We start from the raw sequence: 16890 nt of genomic DNA, 5'->3' as shown, positions 1-16890 counted from the left end.
TTATTCTTATCCTTATTTATATTCTTTATTATCTTTAAGAAATTACAAGAAATTTCTAATTGCAGTTGTTGCTAGTGGACTAGCAGGTTGCTGTTCGAGCTTTTACTGTAATGCTACACATCACCAAGATCATGTTAATGTATTCGGGACTCTGATTCTATTTCTTCATATCAGTGGAACACAAAAGCAGACACTGGTTCCTTTTCCTTCCTAAAAGTTGGAGAAAATTTCCCCCTTCTTACTGGTTAAGGGAAAAAGCACTTCTCTATAGCTACCTTGTCCCATTGATTTGATGGAAATAATTTCTGCCACTGCATTGCACTTTAGATGCTCTTCTGTGGGGGGATGGGTTGTTTGCCCCACTGCAGAGAGGAGGCTTTTCCTTATCTAGATTCAGAGTTCCTGCACTTATGACTTGGATTTTCAATTGCCTCCACTCCTCTTATCGGGAAAGACAAAGGTGGAAAGAAATCAAGCAGAGATGAATTTTCAGTGTGGAGAAGCTTAACCACCTCTCTTACTGATTATTACAGAGTAAACCTTCTGAGAACAAACACTATATTAAAAGAAACTTTTGAAAAAGAGGAGGATTTAGTCCTTAGAGTACAATGGGACTGTATTGAATAAATCAAGGATAATCATACTAAACTAATTGCCCCTCAGAATGCCAACTTTCCTGAAGGTATTTAGAAGACAAATACCGATGGAAATGAACTATGTTTCTAATAATGCAGATGAATGGAGCCCAGGCTTATGAATTCTTGAGGAAAATGAATAAAGGCAATTTCATGCTGGCTCCTTGGCATAATGATAAAATAGAAGGTCTGTACTGCTGTACATAAAAGACATATGAGTATTCCTGAAATCTAGAGTCATCTCTTCAACCTGTCAGACCTATTTCCCCTATTCTTGCTGTGCTGGGAATGCTGGTTCTTAACAGTCCTTAGGCTTTGTGTTCTCCTTAAAATGACATCTCCGGTAAAATGGAGTGGCAGGATTAATATACAATAGGAATTCAGAATATTTGCTGAATCTGGACTTTATAATAGCATGGCATGGAGTCTCATTTCAGAAATGAATTAAAAATGACTTGGATAACTACACTTTCAAGTAGGCTGGCAAGCAGACAAGGGACCATAAATCAACGTTAATGATAATGGCAATGTACCAATTTGGAAGGGAAGATGAACATAAGGAGTATTGCAAGAATTGGTGCTAGGCCCAGCTTTACTAAAAGTCATTATTTATTATGTTAATGGAAACTAAAGAACACTGAAGTCAAAGCAGTTGCCAAAATCTATGGAAGATGGAGAAGACATCTTGCCTAGCTTCAGCTGAGTACTGCTTGCATAGAACATTTTAGTTTTCTAAATTCTCCTGAAAAAAATGAAGAGAAAAAGGTACCTCAGAAAGAAGTGACAAGGCTAAGGAGGAAGGATGTACTGTTTAGAAGCACGTTTCTATAGATTTGGAAAAAGCCCAGATGAGTGTAGTAGTTAGATGACTGAAGTACTTTCAGAATGAATAAATACGATTAAATCTGGAAAAAGGTTAAATTATGTTCCCCACTGGATTTGCTTTGGACTGAGATATACAGCTGGAGAAAGATGTTTTGAAATCATAGCGTCAATAAAGAAGTTTTAACAGAGATCAAGAAGTAAAAATCAGCTTTTAACGTTAAATAGTTCCAGAGTCAAGTGTTTAGTGCTTCATATGTAAAGCTCAGATAGGTATTTAATAATTTAATTGCAACAATAATAAAGAAATGTATGTTGAATTTGAAGAATAACAGTATTGAATGAGAAGCCAAAGGGTTAGTTCAACAAATCATATATTGAAAGTTCAAAAAAAAAAAAGAATAAAGTTTGGCCAAATGATGACTAAGAGGGAAAAGAAAACCTGCTAAAAGTATTTATTTAAAGATGAAAACAGCAAGGGGAGTGATAGCCCAAGGGGCATGAGTAAGGAGGATGAACTCAGTGTAACTATAAGCTGAATATTAAAATTATTGCTTAATACTAAATTGCTCCAGACTCTGAAATATTTTGCAAGAAAGAAGATGGAAGCCCAATAACATGATAGTTGTGCTTTTTTTTGTTGTCAGTTTCACTATTTTTAACTAGTTTTATAAAACAATAAGAGCATGCTGTGTAGTGTGTTTTTCTGCTAATTATGGCATGGGCAAATTAGAAGTGAAGTGAAATATGAATGCGGCCCTCTAAAGACAGAAGAAAAGAGTGCCTATCAATGATACTGTAGTAAGTTTTGATCACACTCTTAAGGCTTGCCCAAGGAAAAATGAATGAGACAGAAGAAGTAATGAAATCAACACTCTGATCTAGTGGTTGGGTCCTTTCCCTGAAAGATATGAACACACTCTTCCAATTTTACTGCATTTAGGAACTGTGCATCCTATTTCTGCAGTATCCATAGTAACTGGACAAGATATTTAAACAGGCCTTACAACAAGGACTGGAACCCAAGTCGACTCTCTCAAAGGAATTCTTTAAACCAAAAAAAGAAGGATTATCTCTTTGCCTGGTGAATCTTTTATAACTCTAGGGGAAGTTGGCCGTCTAGAAGTGTGTATGAAGTCATCCTCCAACAGTTCAATGTTTAGATCCCATTCCTGGGACACGTGTATTTGATATTCCTTAGGCTAAGAAAACAATTGGAAATAGGTGATTCACAGGCTGACAAACCAACACAAGAACCACCAGAACCTTTGCTGGTGTTTCTATGAAGAACCTTGCTCAGTAGACATGCTGTAAAAATCTTTAATATATAAGAGAGTTAGAAGGATATTAATTGTCTTCTCATGTAACTGATGTGCTGGACTTTTCTGCATTGTCAATGCAAGAGCATATGTGGCTGGTGTTGACTGAAGTACATAAGTTACTGGTGTAAATGGAGACATCAAAGGGCCACCATTTTGCAGTTAAGCAGCCTCTGTCACACATCTGACTTCAGATTGCTGATTGTAAAAAACATAATGTGCTGACAGCAGCATCTGCCTGGAAATTCACTGGAAGGAGTAGTCACACAATCAATAAAAGCTCCAGAGCTGACTTTCAAGAAGCAGGAGTGGAGGATTGGTATCTCTGAAGGCTACCTACTTGCACTACATCACCTGTGTTATTAATCCTGAAAACCTTGTCATTGTCTGGAAACAATTTTCTTTGAAGATATTCAGGAGTTCTGGACCCTGTTTCCACCCGCCCCAAAGCAATTCCCTGCACTACAGGTAGTCCATTAAACAACACAGAAACCCTGTTTAGGGTTTAAAAAAAAGGCTTTTGCTTTTTGCAGCTCCATTTGGATTTTTATTGACTGGATGTAGTAGACTATTATGTCATTTGCCCTGTAAAAATACACAAGCCACGAATAACATCAGTGTCAGAGATAAAAAGGAAAGGCCAAGGTCTGCAAAGGAGCTTAAGGTACTTAAATCCAAAACATAGATGCTTGGAACTTTTTCATGCCTTTCAAAGAAACTGAATTCCTGTCAGTGCAGATTTCTAGATGTCTACATTTCTGGTGTTGGAAATAGAGATTTCTTTCAAAATTCTGATAGCAGATCTGTATCTAAGTCCTTGCAGCGTTCCTAGGCTCCACATGTTTTGTCAGTATTCCTCATGACATCCCCGTCCTCTGGGGCATGCTCTCAGGACATGTTCCAGTTCTGCCCAGAGCAAAGCTTGGAGGAGGAGGTGAAATCTCTCTTTAATCTTTGACAGAGCAGTGATTAAGACACTCCATGGATGAAAATTCTTCCAGTGTCTACTCTGGCCCAGAGGTTTTTGCTGAGATCTGTATATTCTAACATAGGTCAACAAAGCCTCTCCCATCTGTAGCTCCCCTCAGTCTTTGGTGAACACCTATAGAAGAGCAAGTGCATGTCTAAGTGCCCACCAGTCTGTCAGGAGAGGATTCAAACCGTTGGGCTCTTGGGGGACAGACTGACTTGGGTGCTCTTTAGGTTTCTTGATGGATTATTTCACTGTGCATAAGCTGTTGAATAATCACTGGGTTGTGGAGGAAAGTGGTGGAAAGTCTCTGCGTTATCATTGGTAAGGCACTGTGCCCGGTGTGTAGGCAACACAAACCTAGCTCCCCTACCTAGATGAGTGCCCTGATCGTGTGGATATTTGGCACTGAGAGGGATCTGCATCTTCTTTTAAGGTGCTTTGCGAGAAAAGTGGTGGGCTAAGCTGGGGCCTAATTCTAGGGAAAAGTTAACCTGCGTCCTAAGAAAGGGGATCAAACCCTTACATTTTCAGGAACATGGCAAGCAATCCATAGGCCAATGGTGGAATAGAAAGCAGAAGATCTGATCTGGGTTCTCTAAAGTTTGGGAAGTTTCTGATCCACGGGACTGAGCAGGAGTCCCTAACCACCAGAGTAGGGGCTATGCTAAATGGAGTTAAAGCACCCATGCAATGGGTTGTGACGCAGAAAAAAATTGAGTCTCTGAGCAGGCAAAGGAAGGCCATGGCTTTTAATGATCAGGGAAAATGAATGTCTGGGTGGCAATTGCATGAAAACCATCAGGAACATCATAGAAACAGTCTTCTGGTTTCTTAAGTAGGTATACCATTACCTGTATCATAGGTCAGCCCAGGACAGATGTTTAGAAAGCTCTTATGCAGGCTTAGATAGCACCTGATAGCTTCAAAATGCTGCGAGCAGCCCTTCCACTGTCTGCGGAGTGTGTTGAAAGTGAGGCTGAAGGAGTGGGAATTGAAACAGCATTCTTTGGGAGGGTGGATCTGCTTGTCACCAGCTATTGGCAAGGTAGGTGCTATGTCAGGGCTGTGCCTGCCTTCGAGTTTGCATTTTTAGACAATGCGTTCTCGTCTCAGATATTCAGCTATCCCTGATGTTTCATGTCATTAGTAACGATAAAAATGTCTCTGTCTTTTTTTTCTATTAAAGACCTGCTGTCTAGCTCAAAGCAGATCTTTGCTTTTCTGAGCACTAGCTAATATCTACCTGGACTACCGTTAAAGTAAAAAGCCATTTGCTTCTCTTTAAGTAATGCTGTTCAAATATGGTCTCTGCAAAATGTAATTTCCATCTAATGCTTGAACTAGACCTCATGAAATAAGATGCTGAGAAAGATTTACGAGTCACCAAGGCTTGAGCTAATGTGCTGATAGCTGTGGAATTTCAGATGTTCAAATAGAAGTACTCACAGCTGTGGCAGGAATTTCCTAATTTGCCAAAAGCCCTTAGAAAATAACTCCAAAAAATGGTAACTGAAGGTTCAAACTATATGTGCGCATATAGTTGATTTTTTTTACAAATTTTAAATAGTTCTTACAACCAGTAAAAAATAATTATGGAATCATCTTCATACACGAAGGTACTGCTGAGGATGGAGCAAGCAAGGAAGAGTGAGATGGATCTTTCCGACTGCTCTGCCCCTGGGAATACTCCTGGGCGCATACACCTGATGGCACCTGCCCTGCAGAATAGCTGCCGACACATCCAAAGTCCTCTGGGAAGGCTCTTACTGACTTAACATTTGATTGAGACTTTCCTCAGCGTCTAAGCACAACATATATAGCATAACAGACCAGCTCCTGCCTTGAATACTCATATGAAATATTCAGTGACATTAAGTGAATGTTTTGCTTAGGTAAAGGCTGCAACATCAATTTCATTATTAAAAATAATGGAGGATTTGATGCAATGGAAAGCTGATTTACAAATATATCACATGCCAAATCCAACTTTTAGGTTTTTTGGTTCACTTAATGTTATTTCAAGACATTTAATGGACATATGCTATGTTGTTTTCTGCAGGAAAGTTAGAGTGCAATCCACTTTCATATGTTTCATCCTTAAAGTAAGTGTTCAGAAGAGGGATAAAAAGATGTTTGAGGTGACAGGCGGTGCTTATAATCATGTAGCTGGGATTGCTTAAGAATGTTATTATTTTTCCAGTGTATACAAGCTGGCATAATGCTGGTTTGGACACAGTTATGAATGTATATTAGTAAGAAGTTTTTTACCAGTATAATTCCTTCCCTGGCCAAAATCAGCTATACAAATGTAAGCATATATATGTAAGTGCAACTATGTTTATACCATTACCAGGTGCAGTTGAAGCAGGATAGCCTTTTCTCTAGGCAAGCCCGAGTCCTTCATCTCTTCAGAATACACCAAAATGGCACCAACCCTAATGTTTAAAGATTTGACTAGTTTTTGTGAACAAATTACAAATCACTTTACTCTCCTCTGCATTTCAGTAATAGTCCTTAAGCGAACATATTTGGAGAGATGTCATGCTTCCAGTAGAGGCATTGGAAACATTCAATATTTTTGCGGTGTCTTTCAAAAGCTAGTTGTATCAAGCATGCCAAGTGTTTGATGTTGATAGTCTGACACAAGCACTTAGAAACATGTTGTTTGTGATCTGATTTTGGATAACACAAGCATTGCCATGCTTTGATGAATCCTTGATGTTTTAGTTCTTCAGGGGAAAGGTGACAACATAAAACTTCAGCCAAGAAACTTATATTTCAGTTGCAGCCAGATATCCCGCTGCAGGGCAATGAAAGTCTAGGACATTCAGGTAAAAAAACCCCAAAACAGTCTGGATGCGGACTGGCTAGCTCACACTTGGACTGCTGGTGTGTACCATGCTGTGAGACAGTGTTATAAATCCAGTAGTATTTCTGTACTAATACATGGAGTTAATTTAGGACCAGAAGCAACAGTTTCACGTCCAAACTAGTAAAGATACACAGTGGAGAGATGTGGCACAGAGACATCTCAGAAGAATTTGTGTTGATCGAGCTGGTTGCCTGTCTATCCATGGCATTATTTGCAACTCAGATGATCCACTAATGGTTAAGGGAAGTTGACTATGAATGCGTTTATTGGTGGAGAAACACATCTTCTAAAGCAGGGGGAATTTTACTCTTAATATAGCAAATGATCTTACTTTTGTGCTCAGAAGTAAACATAAGTTAGATGTAAACCCAAGTAATTGCTTTTTAATTTGTGGGTCATTGGAGAAGAAAAAAGGCAGTACTTTTCAAGGTCTGACCCAAAGTTCATTGAAGTCTGTGGATGCTTCTCTGTTGTTTTTCATGGTCTTTTCTCCAGCCTCTTAGTAAGTCTGTATGTGCAATGCCTGGGCTTCCATGATTCATTATATCGCTCAGATTTCACACTGAGATGGAATGAATGCATGATATCAGTTTGAGGAGAATAAAAATCATTAGAGAATTGTTCCAAACCCATTTGGGACAACCTATCATAAAATGAGGTTATATATTTTCAGTCCTTCTTAATGTAGCCAGTCAGTACGTGTCATTCTGAGAAGAAGCAGTTGAGTTAGGATCATTTCCAGTTCACTGTATGTTTTCAGGAATTTGCTGCAACAAATGAAAAATCAGTCTGTCCTAGGAGGAGAAGGAGCCTACTAGACATCACTGGGTGTGTGGACTTGGACGAGCTCTACAAAACAAATATCTTCCAAGGGATCAGCAACATCAGATGCTATTTGAACACTGATAAAACAAATGTGCTAAGCACAGGGAGTTCAGAACAGGCTGGAGTAAATTTTATACTTTGCAAAACAAATGTCTTTGCAAGTGCTAATTCAGCATTCAGTCAAATCTTGTGGTCACGAGGAAGTTGTCGGTTTTGTTTTCCCCCGTCCTTTTTTTTTCTTGTTAGTTGCTTTTATTAAAAAGGTCTTTGATTATTCCTGGAAGACTCTTCTCATTTTCTTGCTATTTTTAAGAGGTATGCTGCTGCAAAAATATTGCTGTGCAAAATGATCTCCTACAGTGTCAAACTTCTCTTCATTTTCAATTTGTTTTAAAAACATTTCTATTTTAAATATTGTCTAGCATAGAAGCACTGAACCATTTTCATTAATATGGCCTGCATGTGACATAGTGGTATATAGCGCGTTATATTTTAATCATTAATTTTGTTTGAGAGAGTAGCTGTTTGACGTGCAGCTATTTCAAGCCAATTCTACTTTCTAAAATCCTTCTAATCAAATTGGATAACCTTCTGATATAAATATTTAATTTAAAAAATCACACTTGTGATAATTTTTATGCTGCATTGTAAGTTTCAAACTATTCTTACATGCATGAAGAAACTGCTGTTCCTCTCATATAAACATGAAGACATTAATATTTATCTTCTACCTCCTACACAGCTTGTATATACACGCTCCAGTACAGCTAAGTAGTTTAATGTTTAGGACTGAGTTTGGATATATGACAATGCTGTGTCTGCTCCTGTCTGTAGCTCTAATAGGAGATTTAAGCCCATATTTAATAGAGCAGCTAAATTAAGGCTTAAATCGCAGACTTCCTAATGAATTTATCAAACTTTGGCCATAGCAAAGAGAGAAGCGTGGCATTGCCTGTCTCTTAGGGGCTGGGGTCCCAACTCCAGGCATCCCGCCCATGCAGGCATTGCCATTTTAGTTAAACACTTTGTGTCCAGGACAGGGCTGGAGATGGGGTGCGTTGGGTTGGCACCACAAACTGGGGCTTGCGGTGGGTGAAATGGGCCCAGTGCTGCTGCCGGGCACCGGCAACCGCTGAGCACCAGAGCCCTCGCACGCGGCTTTTCTTGGGAGCCGCACCGGGGCCACCGGCATGTGCTGTCATCCCGTTAGGATGCATCGTCTGGACTTCTGTCCTGACCACAGGCACTCACTCTTTCGAAGACTCAATTCGGAGATGACTTTTAAAGAATAGCTGGAGGTAGAGAAGGTTGAGCCAACGCTAACCTTTTAGGCCATATCCTAATGACTACAAATTGGGCTAGGCAATGAGAAAAGTGGTCTGATTTTCTCTTTTTTTTTTATTTGTTTGAGGGTTTCCAACTATTTCTGCAGCCTAAGAGGGCTCCTGGCTGGGCTTTGCCTCGGGCCATTTTGGTGAGGCAAGCATGGATGTGCGTGTGGGAGACTTTACAGAGAAAATGAGCTACCAGTAAAATTTAGCTGTGTCCAGGATTAACAGCAGCTGAATGAGAGTTTTCCACATCACACTTATGAATTTAGATTATTAGTCAATTATAGCTGACTTTTTTGGAGCTAGCCTTTAATGTCTCTGCCTGCGTTTTTCTCTGTACTGGGGATATATACCTCCCTCCTTGTACCACAAAGAGGGGTTTGATGTCTATCTTATATTACCTCATCCCTTCCGTCTTCCCACCAGTGGATGATTGCTCCTGGGAGAAGTACTTAGGATTTTGTGTGGTCCAGCTTTGAAAGACTTTGGACACAAGAATCAGCCTCTTTCCTTATGGGACTGCTTCACATTGCACTTCGTTTTAGTGGTAGAAATTGTATTCCAGTTTACATTTTCCTTTTTCCTAACTTCATCCTATGAGAGCCCATCTAATTATACCAGGCACCTAAGCCAAATCTGGTTCAGCCAAATTGACGCTGGCTAAGTTCAAGTTTGATGAGTCTAACTTCCCTTGAGCTTGGAAAAGCACCATGCATATGATAGAGTGGTAAAGATTTTCCCCTAACAGTGTTGAATGGGGTTCCTGAAACCTGAACACCTTCACACCTTGGCATAAGCCTGAGTGAAAGCTGACAGCCTGGGCCCACATCTCCACTGTCCATCCAGATTTTCCATCAATTTGATTTCTCTTTGTACAGGCTGCTAAAAAATTAGTTTTCTACTTAGGTAAAAATAAAACAAAATAAAATCAAAGTTTTTCAGCCCACTGCTGTTTACCACAACTGGGACTCAATCTTGTTCCTGTGTTTCCCCTCCCTGTTTCACTTCCTGAGTCCAGGCTACAGGTAGATTTGAAATCCTCTGTGGCAGTCTGCAGGCCACATGCAACATATGCTGAGCATCTGAAGGGATTCTGGAAAGAAGTTTAGAGTTTATTAGAAGATGGAAACACTTTTGTTTCTAATGTGCAATTAGGGAATTGCAAATCTTTCATGAAAATCCAAATAGTTGGGATAAAAAATTCCAACAGCCTAATACCCCTTGTAACATCCAGGCCTGGCATTTAAATTAAACATCTCTGTCTTTCAAGGTGTGACCCTCTTCACTCTCCCCTTCATGGCTACAAAGCAGCATTTCATGTCAGATACCTACTGAGAAATTCTGCTGCTTCTGCTCTACCAAGGATTCATGCACCCTTTTCTTCTACCTTTTCCAAAAGCAGGGAAAGGGTTGCTTAAGATCTGACACTTACCTTTGTAAGAGAAATTGTTTGACGGGAGTTGGGCCAGGTTTGGATTGCTTCCAGAGCAATTCCTAGAGCAACAACTGTGAAGGTCCTATAAAAATACCAGCCTGAATCATTTACTTGCTGTCCTTTGCCATTCCCTTATCTGTGAGCAAACTAAAAATAGAGATGAATTATGGGGCTCCAAGCAACTATGTCGAGTGGAGCATTTGAGATGATGGTGTGTATTTAACAAGAAATGTTTTATAATTGAAACAGAAACAGTAGGAGCTAAATATAGACTTTTAAATTCATTTGGAATCTGGAGTTGGCAGTTTTGTCTTTATGGTATTTGTACTGATTTCCTTATTTGAACCAGTATGAAGTGCTTTTTTTTTTTCCCAAACTCCAAGCATTTCAGTGATCCAACATTTTTGGTACACACCAGCATGGAATATCTGATAATTACGAGTCAAAATTTAAAATCAGGTTTTTTTTTCCCCCTAGACAAAATTCCCGTGAAGAATACGTCAAACTGGGCATTAGTGAACCCTCAAAGGGTGACGGAGGGAAAGTATACATTTTTGCCAAATTTATTCTTTTTGTTTAACTTTGATGAACAAGTCCAGGGCAGTGTTAATTTCACTTGGGTTGTAGAGATACACAAGTTACTCCTTCCCATGCTCACCCCAAGCCAGAAGTGCTCAGAGACACCTGAGTCTGGTATGCACTATTTATTGCTGCCAAGCAAAGCTAGAAAGTCCTCTTCTGTGATTCCCCTCTTGAAAAGCTCCCGCAGAAATCTCTGCACCACACTTCCCCGCACATTGTAGATGTTCTCTAAGTTCTCCTGGTCAAATGGGAAGCAGTCTCCTTTCCTGTAGAACAGATGTTGCATATCCAACAAAAAGCAAAATCACGTCAGGTGAGGCGTTGCCCATGGATAGCTGACTATTACTGGGCAATACAACATGTGGCAGAAAAGCGACCAGTGGAATACAAAGCAAAATACCAAGGTTTCTACGTCCTTAAATTGCCCAGTAAATGGGCAGTAAGCCACCACGAGTAGTTCTCTCACCTAACTGTAGCTGCCTAAAAGTTAGGAGTCTGGTCTCAGCTAATTGTCTCCCTCTATGATTGGTGAGAAAGAGGATTCATCCCATCTTAACACAGGGTTAGTGCTACCCATTGGAAATGTGCCGCTCTACTGACTACTGAAAAAGCCCAGATGTCAGTTCAGAGTCAAAGAATCCTATCCTAATAACAAAATTACCCACAAAAACTCAAAGACCAACGTGGGCCAATAATTAACTTGAAGGCATCCCTTTAGGAGAGATTTTATACAACTTTTTCCTTTCCAAAACAAATCATTTGGCTAAAAATACCCGTGCTGCTTCAGTTCAATCTCAACAGAAATACACAAACAAACAAAAAACTTTTTCATTAAAGACTGCAATTACTGAAAAACAGGATATGACTTTCCACCACAGCCTATTTCTAGCTGCAGGCTTTTTTAAAAATGCACCAGCAGCCCAGTCGCAGTAGTGGCGTTGTTGACTGAGCTTACTGGTGATGGAGCTTTCCAATGACAGCAAGTTTCGTCTTCACCTCTCCATCAGGTCTGCCAGTGGGTGAGTTCAGAATTAAGTCAGGAGGGGCAAAGACATCACTGCATCATCTTTCAGCCCTTCGAAAAAAACAAAGAGCACATACTTGGCAGCACTTTAATTTCTATGGTTACTGATGAATAACAGCACAGCTGGGGAACTGTTGCTACAACCCACTAGCAGAGATAATTTAAAAGGTCACACTTAAGCAGATCCATTACAAAAGCACGGTTTTTTTCAGGGATAATAAAACTGAGGACCATAGGTTGTACTCTTTGGATTAGTACCAGCCGGACTACCCCGCTAGTCATAAATTTGCCCTCATTACTGTCATTGTTTAGAAAGCAATAAGAGGAAGGATGGCTCTTTATTTAAGACACCAAACCAGGGCTGGTGGTTTCTGGACAAAATCTTGACCAGGAACACAATTTGCTTGGATTTTGTCACAGTCTCAGATGTTGATGTCTCCCATGCTAATGCAGGCAAATGCACCATGCAGCTTGGAGAGCCTTTCTGGCTGGGAAGATCTCTATCAAGGCTTTGCTTTCTACCAGGGGGACAGCGATACAATTTTCCAGCTAAGTCCAGAAAAAATAATTGAGTAACCCTGAACCAGAATTGTTTGGGAGCTCTGACACAGCCTTCTTGCATGACCTGGGTGAAATGGCTGGTTTGTGCTTTCAGTCTTGACCTGTACTTTCCTTCTTATCTATTAGGGTACCAGTCATGAAGCCCTGGTAACTTCACTGCAATACAATATAGCTTTAAATAATTGATGGAACAGACTTTAAAAGCCTTTTGGGCAGGGAAAGCCTATTGCTTTGTTTTATACAGTGCCCTATTCAGGAGGGAAGCGAAAGCAAAACTCACCCTTCTTTTTGCCTGCCATGCCCTAGCTGTGGGCTTCTTTGAAGCAAATTTATTCCTAAAACAGCTAGGGATAACAAAGACTTTCAGAATTTATATTTTTTACTTTTGTAAATTCAAAAAAGTAGCATGTAGTCAAGGAATGAAACAACTATTAATTTTATATGCTTGTGGGTAGAGTTGTAGAGGACACTGTTAAAAATATAAAATAATTATTAATGTGCTGAACCTGTGAGTCGGTTCACAGAAATGCACTGTTGCTGTCAATGCAAATGTTGCAATTTTACATTTTATTCATTATAATGCAGGATTAGTATCAGAAAAGACAAATGAAATCCATGTGCGTCCTTTTGCAAGACTCTTCTTTCTACGTATTGTCTCTATGCACACTGGAACAAGCACATCATCGAGAATAAAACCATTGACATCAGTAGAGTTTCACCTGGGACGGATTTGGCCTACTTTTGCTAATTGCATCATTACCCTCAAGCTACGCTGAACAATTCATTAGTGGCAGACAGCTGAATTTCTAAAAGTGTGTGTAACCTAACTCTAACCACCAGCACAGTAGAAACTACTCTCAGTAGCTCCTCTGGGCAACCAAGGACACCATGAGATTGAATAAATAAATATAAACAAAGAATGTTTTTCAATTTTCTCTCCATCTGGAGTACTGGCTATTTTTCCAGCTCTGAAACCGAGGCACGTTTGCACACTATTAAAGACAGTCATCTTTACCTTCTGCCATCTCTGATGATCCCAGTGAATTTAAGAGTGCTTCTATAGATTAGAGATTTTCCTTACTTTTCACTGCTTTCAAAGAATAAGCCAATATGCCATGCGTTGCTTCATTGTTGAAAATTCCTGCTTAAATCTTTTTTTTTGCAGTCTGAGGCAAAGGTGAAAGTATGATTTTTATTTTTACTTCCTCTTTCCTAAGTGCCTATTTTCACATTCCTACAAATAATTAGGCGATGCCAGGCACTGCGCCTGGCCGTTGGAGCCGAGGTGGCTGTTTGTGGCATTGAGCTGCCGGAGCAGTGGCTGGGCTGGGGTGGCTGGGGACAACCAGGTCTCCCAGCAGTTCCCAGGGCCATTCCCCAAGGGTGGTGGCCTCATGCAGCTGCCCTGTCTCGAAGGAGAGGCAAACTCGCTAGCAAACAGGGCTTGCTCTGTGCCAGCTGGCTTGAGCGCCTGGCAGCCTTTGTGAACTTGCTTAATTTACCAGCAGAGGCTTAACCTTGGAGTCTGCAGAGGTACATTTCACTAGCAGGTGGTGGTTGGGTTCCTTTTTCATTTTTGTCTATAACACTGCTTAAAGAAGAATGGATTCATCCCTCTTGTGTTAGACTCCGGATAAACAGGTTGTTTCCTACAGAATTTGCAGTTTAACTGATGTGTCCAATATCCAATATAGGACTTAAGTAAATAAATACCACCTCCGTCCAAACAATATTAGATGTTGACTAAAGTTTCATTTCTTGAGACTAATCTGAAGTGTTGTTATTGCTGTCATTTTCTTTCTCTCTCTCTGGCTCATGGTCATATTTTTTCTCAGTAACATTGCTTCAGGAGCGGAGGGACCAGCATTCCATCAGTGGGATACTATTCCTTCCCCCCATGAGGGCTGAAAAGGGCAGAGGCTGTAGGTGGATACTCACAGGCTTGTTTCTGGATCTCACCAGAGCTGGTTGGGTGCAAGTACAGTAGATATGGAGACATGTAAATGTAGACTTACCGGTATCTCCCCTAACAAATATTCCAGTCTGGAAATTAATACCTTTGTTAGTGTCAACGTAGAATGCTGCTCGTCTCATCCCACTGTAGACCTCTGAAACAGCTGTTATGAACTGTACCCTGTAAATGCCTGTTTCTATTCAGTGATTATTACGGGATTCAAGATGATCACCTTAGCTGTGCCATCCGCTTGATATCTAGGTCCAGGAAAGGCTGGTTCAGACACCAACCGCCTGTGCTAAATGTAGATCTAGATGGAAGGTTGGTCAGCTTGTAGCTTGATGAAATATCACAGATTGTAAGTGATTTCCTCACTCGGGTACTATCCACAGAGTGAAAAATCTGAGATTAAATCTTCTGTTTCTCCTACATGTTCCTCCACACCCCAATGTATTCAAGGCCCTTTGGCCAATGTCCAGCTTGCAGACTGAGCCCAAATTTTCCTCCCACCCTGCCTGACTTGTGCTTGAAGAAGACCTACTTGTTCATGTCACAGAATTGGCAGTTTTGGCAGTTTTTCGGGAGCTGGGGTTGTGGCCAGTGAAGCAGACTGGGGATTGCTTTTGTGAATGTTCCTCATAGATGCTGACTAATGTGCACCTGCTGCTCAAACAGGTCCCAGTCAACATACTGGTTGTGGTCTGGGTCTGCTCTTGTCTCAGATGTGCTGATTCATCAGAGCCTCTCCCATTGCGTGCTGGTGCCGTCTTCCCCTTTCTCCTGGAACTGAGTCCAGACCCTATCATCTCTAATAACACAGGGTTCCCAGGAAAACAAATCACCCTTCTTGAATCACCTCATAAGGCAGGCATTTAAGAGTCCTCCACCTCTGGTGATCTACAGAGGTTCTGTGTAAATAAAGGAGCTGAATCATCATTTTCACAAATGCTTAACTCTGCCTAGTCTGTAAAAAAGAATAAGAGTAGAAAAAGATTTTTATAAATATACTGTACGTGGCCAGTTTGTCTGCTTTAGCAAAGTGTAGCCAAAGGCTAGAGAGGTACTGATCAGTAGGTGGAAGAAAATTTGTTCCTTTTATGTATCAGTGTCTTCATGCATTCTATGTATCTACATTGTTAGTCAGGCAGTTAAGTTTGGGGGCAAAGAAGAGTTCAATAAGGGCTACATTAAGGACACAGCAGTCTAAAATTTAGTTGAGGCCATAAGCAAGTAAGTATGAAGGCAGCTACTGCACGGGAAAATCCTTAACAAATTCTCTGTGTGTAGCTTTTTCACCAGATGTTATCTCTTCATTTAAGTAGTGGAATAAATTACAAGTAAAAGTTAATTCAACTCTTGTTTCCTCATCTTCTTAATCTCTATTTCCTTACTTTACTTCTCCAAAGAATAAAATTGCTGGTACAAAAGAAGCAACTGCAATGGCAGCTTCTCACTTGTTCTCATTCTAGGCATAAAGACAAACCAATGCCTGATGCTGTCCTTCACCTCCTGCCTGTCCATTCAAACCAGCTGCTGTAACTCCATTCATTTTAATGCTTCTCTGCATTTAATACTCCTTTGCTAATTTTTAAGCTCTCAAGCAATGGATTACTTTAGAGGTGATTAATGAAATGCACAAACCGATATCAGACTGAGGCTATTCTAGCTTTTCTTTTAAACACGGAAAGAATCTACTCTGGTGAATATAAACCAATAGCACTTTGAACTGCAGTAACTGGTGGAGACCCTGGTCAGCAGTGTAGCCTCACTGAAGATGTGATGCAATTATATAGTTGACCACTCTCCTGCTCAGCTTCAGCCAAGCAAATCAAGCAAGGTTATGTGCTGGGGGCTTTGCTGAGCACAGAAGGAGCTGGGAGCCACGGACCAAGTCTAAACTTCTACTGTTGAGCTGTAGCTCTGCTTCTGGCACCTTGGGATGCATGTAGGCCTAGTTTCAACAGGAGGGACTCCAAAGCCATTCAGAAGCAAGTAATAAAGACACTTCCCGGGGAAAGTGCATTTCAGACATCTCAAGGTGAGGAGGGAGCTGGATGTTGTCCTCCCCTTCCCTGAGTCAGTACTTCAAAGGAGAGTGCCACCTCCTTGCTGGCAGCATCATTTTAAAGATTCAACCTTGCCCATAGAGGAGGGCTGTGAGTTCTGCAGTGTCCTGGGTGTCAATCGCCATCCTGATTTAGGCTCTGTAGCTGCAGAGGAGCAGGGCTTTGGATGCATCTGTCTGCAGGGTGCCTCCTATTAGCAAGTCCTGCACCTCTCCTGTTCGTAATACATACAACTTCTTACGTTTGTGTTCTTGCATATGATACCCTTTTCACCCATAGCTGTGCCATGCAGTTTTGAGTAATGTGATTACAGTGTGTTAGTTTAGCACTCTAAAAACAAAGTCAGAATGAATATTGGCATTTTTAAAAGGTATATTGGACAGTTTAGATTGGGACAGCAAATGGTTGTTGCACTTAAAGCAGATTTCTTGCTGTAACTATTTCAAGGAAATATGTTTGCCTTGTGTGAAATGGCTAAAAGATTTTAGGGA

The sequence above is a fragment of the Aquila chrysaetos genome, chromosome 1, assembly GCF_900496995.4.
Source record: "Aquila chrysaetos chrysaetos chromosome 1, bAquChr1.4, whole genome shotgun sequence".
Lineage (NCBI taxonomy): Eukaryota > Metazoa > Chordata > Aves > Accipitriformes > Accipitridae > Aquila > Aquila chrysaetos.
This window is presented reverse-complemented; position numbering follows the sequence as displayed.